Source organism: Nicotiana tabacum, chromosome 2 (assembly GCF_000715075.1).
Source record: "Nicotiana tabacum cultivar K326 chromosome 2, ASM71507v2, whole genome shotgun sequence".
NCBI classification, from domain to species: domain Eukaryota; kingdom Viridiplantae; phylum Streptophyta; class Magnoliopsida; order Solanales; family Solanaceae; genus Nicotiana; species Nicotiana tabacum.
The window spans coordinates 96,452,941-96,460,821 of record NC_134081.1 but is presented as its reverse complement, the minus strand read 5'-3'; positions in this window follow the sequence as shown (position 1 = coordinate 96,460,821).

Here is a 7,881-nt window from a genome sequence, read left to right as displayed (position 1 = left end):
TGGTCATTGTCCGAATCGGAATCGGATTCAGATTCTGTAGTAATCTTCTCCTTCCCTTTATCAGTTGGAGCACTCATTCTCGAAGCTTTTCTTTGGTATGTCACAGGCTCTCGTATCTCTATTCCTTTGCTTGGTGTAATACCCTTCTTCACTGTCCTCCGGACCAATGTTTCCTCCTCCTCTTGCTCTGAATCATCACTTAACTGCCTAGGCAGCAGTTCCATTTCCTTCTCCGTCCGCTTCCTCTTTTTCTGTGGATTTGGACCGCCCGCTGCCCTTCCGGTAGGCTTTTTGGGCGGTTGCTTGTTACCATCTTTGTCTTGTTGCTTGGATGGTTTACTCGCTGCTGTCATTTTACGAATCTAAGTACCTGCAATGCAAAGAATTCAACAATTAGCAGATGAAACAGTGAAGTTCAGCTTGAAAGCAATTGCAACAGCTTGCAGACTTCAATTTATTCGTAAAGTCATGCCATTCACTCTTCATGGAATTGTAGCTCATGACTTTCAGCAAGTATGTGATAACTCTCTTCACAAATTCAATTTCACATAGCCCCTCACTCGACCCCACACTTATTCTCAAGCATACACCAATGTTGCTCGGTTACTCAGACTTCACCGATGCCTAAATTTTTCTCAGGGACAATTCGTCGAACATGTGGTATGCAACAAGTGTGCCTAGTTCATTCTATCAGTTGAGCAGTGCAACTACCCTCCCAAAGTTGGACGAGATGAAGGGAATTATAGTTTATCATCTCTCAACCATTACAACTACCAAGAACGACAGCCCTAAAAATCTTGAAATTGCAAAACCTACTTGTTGCTACCATTGAAGGAGGGAGGAGAGACGAATTAGGAGAGAAGCCAACGGAAGAACGAAGAGGATGATGCGTACCTGTCGCGTTTGAGCTTATTGCGTTACAATTTCGATGAGAGAATTCTATTCTGCGTTCGTAGGCGTCGCCAAAACGAGACGAGTGGATGCGTCGCAAGAAACGTTTTTGTTCGAATAGGTTATCTTAAGATGTGTTAAAATATATATTACTTACCTGTGCGTGCGAGCTTTGACGCGACGCATCCCCTTGTCTTCCTTCAAAAAATTTCGGACGCGATACGGGCGCGATAGGCAGACTTCACTGCCTTGAGCAATTGGCCCGTCAAAAAAAAAAAAAATTTTTTTTTTTTTTTTTTTGCTGAGGGGGACGCGACGCATCCGCCTCGTTTTCTTGAATAAAATCTATGTCCTACGAAAAGAAAGGAGAAAAAAATTAAAATAAAAATAAATAAAAAAAACTAACTAACTTGGGTGGCCTCCCAAGAAGCGCCTGATTTAACGTCGCGGCACGACGCAACATGTTCTTCATGCCTCCACTAAATCCATTGTGGTCTTGTGACGTGCAATGTCACCACCCCAATAGTGTTTTACTCTTTGGCCATTTACCAAGAATGTCGTATTGGACCCCTTATCACACAATTCTATCGCACCATGAGGTTTCACACTAACCACTTCAAACGGACCCGACCATCGAGATTTAAGCTTTCCTGGAAAAAGCTTTAGCCTTGAATTAAACAGTAGAATTTGTTGACCTGGTTCAAACTCACGATGTTGGATATGCTTATCATGCCATCTTTTGGTCTTCTCTTTATACAATTTGGCATTTTCATACGCATGCAATCGAAACTCATCAAGCTCGTTGAGTTGTAGCAATCTCTTTTCACCGGCCAAGTCCATCTCCATATTTAGCTTTTTAATCGCCCAATATGCTTTGTGTTCAAGCTCGACGGGCAGATGGCAGGCCTTCCCATAAACCAACCTGTACGGAGAAGTGCCTATTGGGGTCTTGTACGCAGTGCGATATGCCCATAATGCGTCATCTAGCTTCCCGGCCCAGTCCTTTCTATTCATACTTACTGTCTTTTCCAAAATCTGCTTGACCTCTCTGTTGGAAACTTCTACTTGACCACTCGTTTGGGGATGATAGGCAGTGGAAACTTTGTGCTTGACTCCGTATTTTGCAAGAATATTATTCAGCAGTTTGTTACAAAAGTGAGTTCCCCCGTCGCTTATCAACACTCTTGGGGTCCCAAAACGTGTGAAGATGTGCTTCTTTACAAAGCCTACCACAACTTTTGCGTCGTTAGTAGGAAGAGCTATGGCCTCTACCCACTTAGAAACATAGTCGACCGCCACCAAGATGTATCTGTGTCCGTTAGAATATGGGAATGGTCCCATAAAATCAATCCCCCAAACATCAAAAAGTTCTACCGCCAGTATATTTTGCAAGGGCATCTCGTGCTTCCTCGTGATAGTTCCAGTTCTTTGGCATCTATCACAATTTTTAACGAAGGCATGTGCATCCTTAAACAATTTTGGCCAATAAAAACCTGATTGTAGCACTTTTTGGGCGGTTCTATCCCCGCCGTGATGACCTCCATATGGTGACGCATGGCAGTCATGTAGTATAGCCTTCATCTCTTCCTCAGGAACACACCTTCTCACCAACTGATCTGCACACTGCCTATATAGGAATGGCTCATCCCACACGTAGAACCTTACATCATGTAGGAATCTTCTTCTATTGTCAGCTGTCCATTCTAGTGGCGTTACCCCACTTGCGATAAAATTCACATAATCTGCATACCATGGGGCTTCACCTGAGGTGATTGCCAATATTTGCTCATTCGGAAATGTTTCTTTAATTGACCCTCCTTCAGCTACATGGTTCCGGCTCTCTAATCTGGACAAATGATCGGCCACTTGATTTTCTGTCCCTTTTCGATCTCGGATCTCTAAGTCAAATTCTTGCAAGAGGAGGACCCAACGAATCAGCCTCGGCTTGGCGTTTTTCTTTTCAAATAGGTATCTGATAGCTGAATGATCTGTGTAGACGATGACTTTGGTTCCCACTAGATAGGATCTGAACTTGTCAAACGCCCACACCACTGCAAGCAACTCCTTTTCAGTCACTGTATAATTCATCTGAGCTGGATTCATAGTTTTGCTTGCATAATAAATGGAGTGAAAGATTTTATCCCTCCTTTGCCCCAACACCGCTCCAATTGCTATGTCACTTGCATCGCACATCAACTCAAATGGTTGTGCCCAATCGGGGCCAATGATAATTGGTGCAGTCACCAATCTTCCCTTCAGCTCCTCAAATGCTTTCAGACATGCATTATCAAACTTGAAGGTAACGTCTTTCTCTAGAAGCCTGCACAAAGGGAAGAAATTTTCGAAAAATCTTTAATGAAACGACGATAAAAACCTGCATGACCCAAGAAACTGCGAATGCCTTTGATGGATGTCGGCGGGGGCAATTTTTCGATCGTCTCCACCTTTGCTTTATCCACCTGTAGACCATCTTTTGAAACCTTGTGCCCCAAAACTATACCTTCACGTACCATGAAATGGCACTTTTCCCAGTTTAGCACCAAGTTCGTCTCTTCACACCTAGCTAGCACTTTATCAAGGTTCATCAAACAACTATCAAAAGAACATCCAAACACAGAAAAATCATCCATGAATACTTCTACATATCTTTCAACCATGTCAGTGAAAATAGCCATCATACACCTTTGAAAAGTCGCAGGTGCATTACAAAGACCGAAGGGCATTCTCTTGAACGCATACGTGCCATAAGGACATGTAAATGTAGTTTTCTCTTGGTCTTCTGGGGCTATAGCAATCTGATTATACCCCGAATAACCGTCCAGGAAACAGTAGTATTCCTGGCCAGCTAATCTATCAAGCATTTGGTCAATAAAAGGCAGGGGAAAGTGGTCTTTCCGGGTGGCATTGTTTAGTTTTCTGTAATCTATGCAAATTCTCCATCCAGTTACAGTTCTTGTAGGAATTAAGTCATTATTTTCATTAACTACTACGGTTATCCCCCCTTTCTTCGGCACACATTGAACGGGGCTTACCCATTTACTATCAGAGATTGGAAATACAATACCTGCATCAAGCCACTTAATCACTTCTTTCCTTACCACTTCTTTCATGATTGGATTTAGTCGGCGTTGGTGTTCTACACTTGGCTTGTGTCCGTCCTCCATGAGGATTTTGTGCATGCAGAAAGCTGGACTAATGCCTTTAATGTCAGACATTGTCCACCCAATTGCTCGCTTGTGCTCACGTAGCACCCTTAATAGCTTTTCTTCCTGTAATTTAGACAAGTGAGCAGAAATAATAACAGGTAAAGTGTCAGAACTTCCCAAATAAGCATATTGAAGGTGAGGGGGTAGGGGTTTAAGTTCCAAATTTGGAGCTTTTTCAATTGACGGCTTTGGTGGGGGGCCACTTGGCCTATTCAGGGGCTCAAACGGGATTATTCCTTGCATGTAACCACATGATGTATCTAGGATTCCCTTCATCTCCTCAACCTCATCATCCATCTCCAAGCTATCAAACAGCATGATTGCTTTTTCTAAACAGTCGCCTAGATATACACTCGTGTTAAGAAGTTTCTCATCCACCTCCACCACAGATATCATAGAGAGCTCCTCATAGTGGCGGGGGAGTTGGATTGCTTTGTAGACATTGAAGACTGCCTCCTCGTTGTCCACTCTCATAATCATTTTCCCTTCTCTCACTTTAATTATTGCATCGCCAGTAGCCAAGAGAGGTCGTCCCAATATGATTGGAACTTGTTCATCAGCCTCGAAGTCTAGAATAATGAAGTCAGCTGGGAAGATGAATTTTCCAATTTGCAGCAGCACATCTTCAATCACTCCTTCGGGGTAGGCTATGGACCTATCAGCTAATTGCAACATCACGGTGGTTGGTCTCGGAGCTCGCAGACCTAATTGCTTAAACAAGGATAACGGCATCAGATTTATGCTTGCACCCAAATCACACAGAGCACGTCCCACGTTAATATTACCGATTTGTACTGGAATAGTGAAGCTGCCAGGGTCCTTAAGCTTTTGGGGAAGCTTGTTTTGGACCCTTGATGTGCATTCCTCAGTAAGTGCAACCGTCTCGAACTCAGTCAATTTCCTCTTATGAGCCACTATGTCTTTTATGTACTTAGCGTACTTTGGAATTTCACGAAGTACATCCACTAATGGAATATTTAATTGAACCTGACTCAACATGGAGAGAAATTTGTTGAACATGCGATCGTCATTCCTTTTCTGCAATCTTTGGGGGAAAGGTGGTGGTGGCCTTGTAACCTCCATTCGCTCTGAACTTGCATCATCTTCCTTTGACTCTTGTGTTGCCTTAGGTGTCAACTCCCCCCAGGTATAGGTTTTTCTTTTATCTTCCTTGGCGCTTCCTCTAGTTCCCTCCCGTTTCTAAGTGTAACTGCATTAATTTGAGGGTTCTTCTCTGTATCACTGGGAAGTGAGCCTGTAGGTCTAGTATTTTGGTTTGCTGCTAACTGCCCCATTTGCCTCTCAAGATTTCTGAAATCGGTCCTGAGCTGTTGATTGTCTAGTAACAACTTTTTCAGCAAGTCATTCGTACTTTCTTCCATTTGTTGGGGTGGCTTCTGAGGTTGAGTAAAATTCCCTTGAGGCCTATACTGATTCTGTTGACTTCCGCCCCATGAGAAGTTAGGATGATTCCTCCAGTTTGGGTTGTAAGTGTTCCCATATTGCGCATGTTGATTCATAGGACCTCTGTTTTGTTGTCCCACATAGTATATAGATTCAGGATTCGTGGGGCACATGTCAATCATATGACTGTCTCCGCATAGTTCGCAACAAATAGACATCTGCTGTATATGTTGCATTTGTTGTGTTGTCATTCTATTCATCTGATTTGCCAATTTTGCTATATCGGCTCTCATGGCGGAAAAGTCATCAAGCTCAATCAAACCGGCGGCCTTCTGTTTAATTACCCTTCGTGAATCCCCCTCTCCTTGCCAATTATGGTCATTAGCAGTGAAATTATTTAGCAGGAGTTGTATTTCACTATACGGTCTTGCCATGCAACTACCCCCACAAGCTGAGTCAAGATTCATCTTTGATGCTTCATCTAACCCATCAACAAAAGTGTGACCCAATACCTCATCAGTTTGACAATGATGCGGGCAGTCTCTGAGTAGTTTCTTGTATCTTTCCCAAGCTTGACGAAGTGTCTCGCCATCCCGTTGTTGGAACCCAAGAATTTGGCTCCTCAACGACTTTGTCTTCTTAGTTGGGAAAAACTTGATCAGGAATTTCCTTGCTAGATCATCCCAAGTGTGGATAGAGTTCGCGGGCTCCTTTTGCAACCATTCTTTAGCTTCCCCCAACAGTGAAAAAGGGAATAGTGTCAGCCTGACATAGTCCTTAGAGACGTTCGGATAATTGTAAGTGTCCGTGATTTCCAAGAAGTTCTGAATATGCCTCTGCGGGTCCTCATGAGATAGACCCACATATTGTCCTGTGGACTGAATCAACTGTACCATGTACTGTTTGAGTTCAAAATGCCCAGTGATATCAGGCTTCACAATAGCCTGAGTCATATTCGCAAGATTGGGCCTTGCGGCTTCGATTACCGGACGCTCTTCATTGCCTGCCATATCTATTGGCTGTGGTTGGATTGCGATGTCCAAATCTCTTTCTATTCTCGTTCTAGCTTCGTGTTCCCTTCTCACTCTATGTAATGTTCGTTCGATTTCTGGATCAAGAGGAATGAGGTTGTTTGCACTTCTACTCCTCTGGATTCGAGAGTAAACCCTGCGTTGACACAAACCAGGCAAACTGAAAATTAAAACTTGAAAACAAATATCTAATAAAAGCTTAACTTAGTCACGTAGCTAATTTCTAAGTTCCCCGGCAACGGCGCCAAAAACTTGTTGCGACCAAACACACTCACGCAAGTATACGCGGTCGTCAAGTAATAAAGTGACTAAAAGTCGGATGTCGAACCCACGAGGACTTATGATTAACTATTAACTAAATTAGACTATCCCAATTATCTAAACAAGAATTAAATCTAAAAATATTTTATTCTAAACTAATTAAATAAAAAAATATAAATAATAAACTTTGAACAGAGAAAGAGCAGATTTTTATGATATCAATGTAATGAAAACGATCTAGGGTTATGGTCTATCTAACAATCCTATTGTATTCTTCAATTGAATTGACCGACTAATTTATCTAGCTTATTGGTTGACAGGGTTAATATTGCTCATAAGAATCTGTCGAGTTCTTACTCGCCTATTCCAGCTAACTTAACGCCTATATGTCTATGGAGTGAGAATCAACAAGAACGCATTTATAATTCCTATAAATCAACCAAGCAAGGCAATTAGGTATATGTCTATCCTAACCACGAATCCGTTCCCCGATGCCCGAGTTCAAGAACTTGCCCTACTCAATCCTATATGCAATATAGAATTCCCACTTTCGAGTTCAATTCTAGATTCGTAGATAATATTCAATTGGTGATCAAGCAATTAAATAATTAAGTGCAAGATTGAATAAATAAACTAATATGATAAATCAAGAAGTCAAAATCAATATCCGAATAACAATAGTCATGAAAGAACCACAACCCTAGAACGTGAAGTTTAGCTCCACATAGACATGGTAGCCAAACAACAAATCATATAAAGAAACATAAAAATTACTAAGTTTGGTGGGAGAAAGATGAAACTTGATGAATTCCGGCCTTCACAGCTTTTTCCTGGCTTTTTCCCTCTTCCCAATATGTTAGATAACCTAAAGGAGGCGTTTTTGGCTTATATATTGCGTACAAAAGTCGTGGGCCAAAGCTCTCCTATTCCTAGTCCAAATCGGCTTCAGGGATTGATGCTAAGGTGGATGCGACGCATCCAGCTTGTCCTCTATTTCAATTTTTGCCTGCAAAGGTGGATGCGACGCATCCACCTTGTCCTCTATTTCTCAGCTTGCATGCGATGGTGGACGCGACGCATCCAGCTTC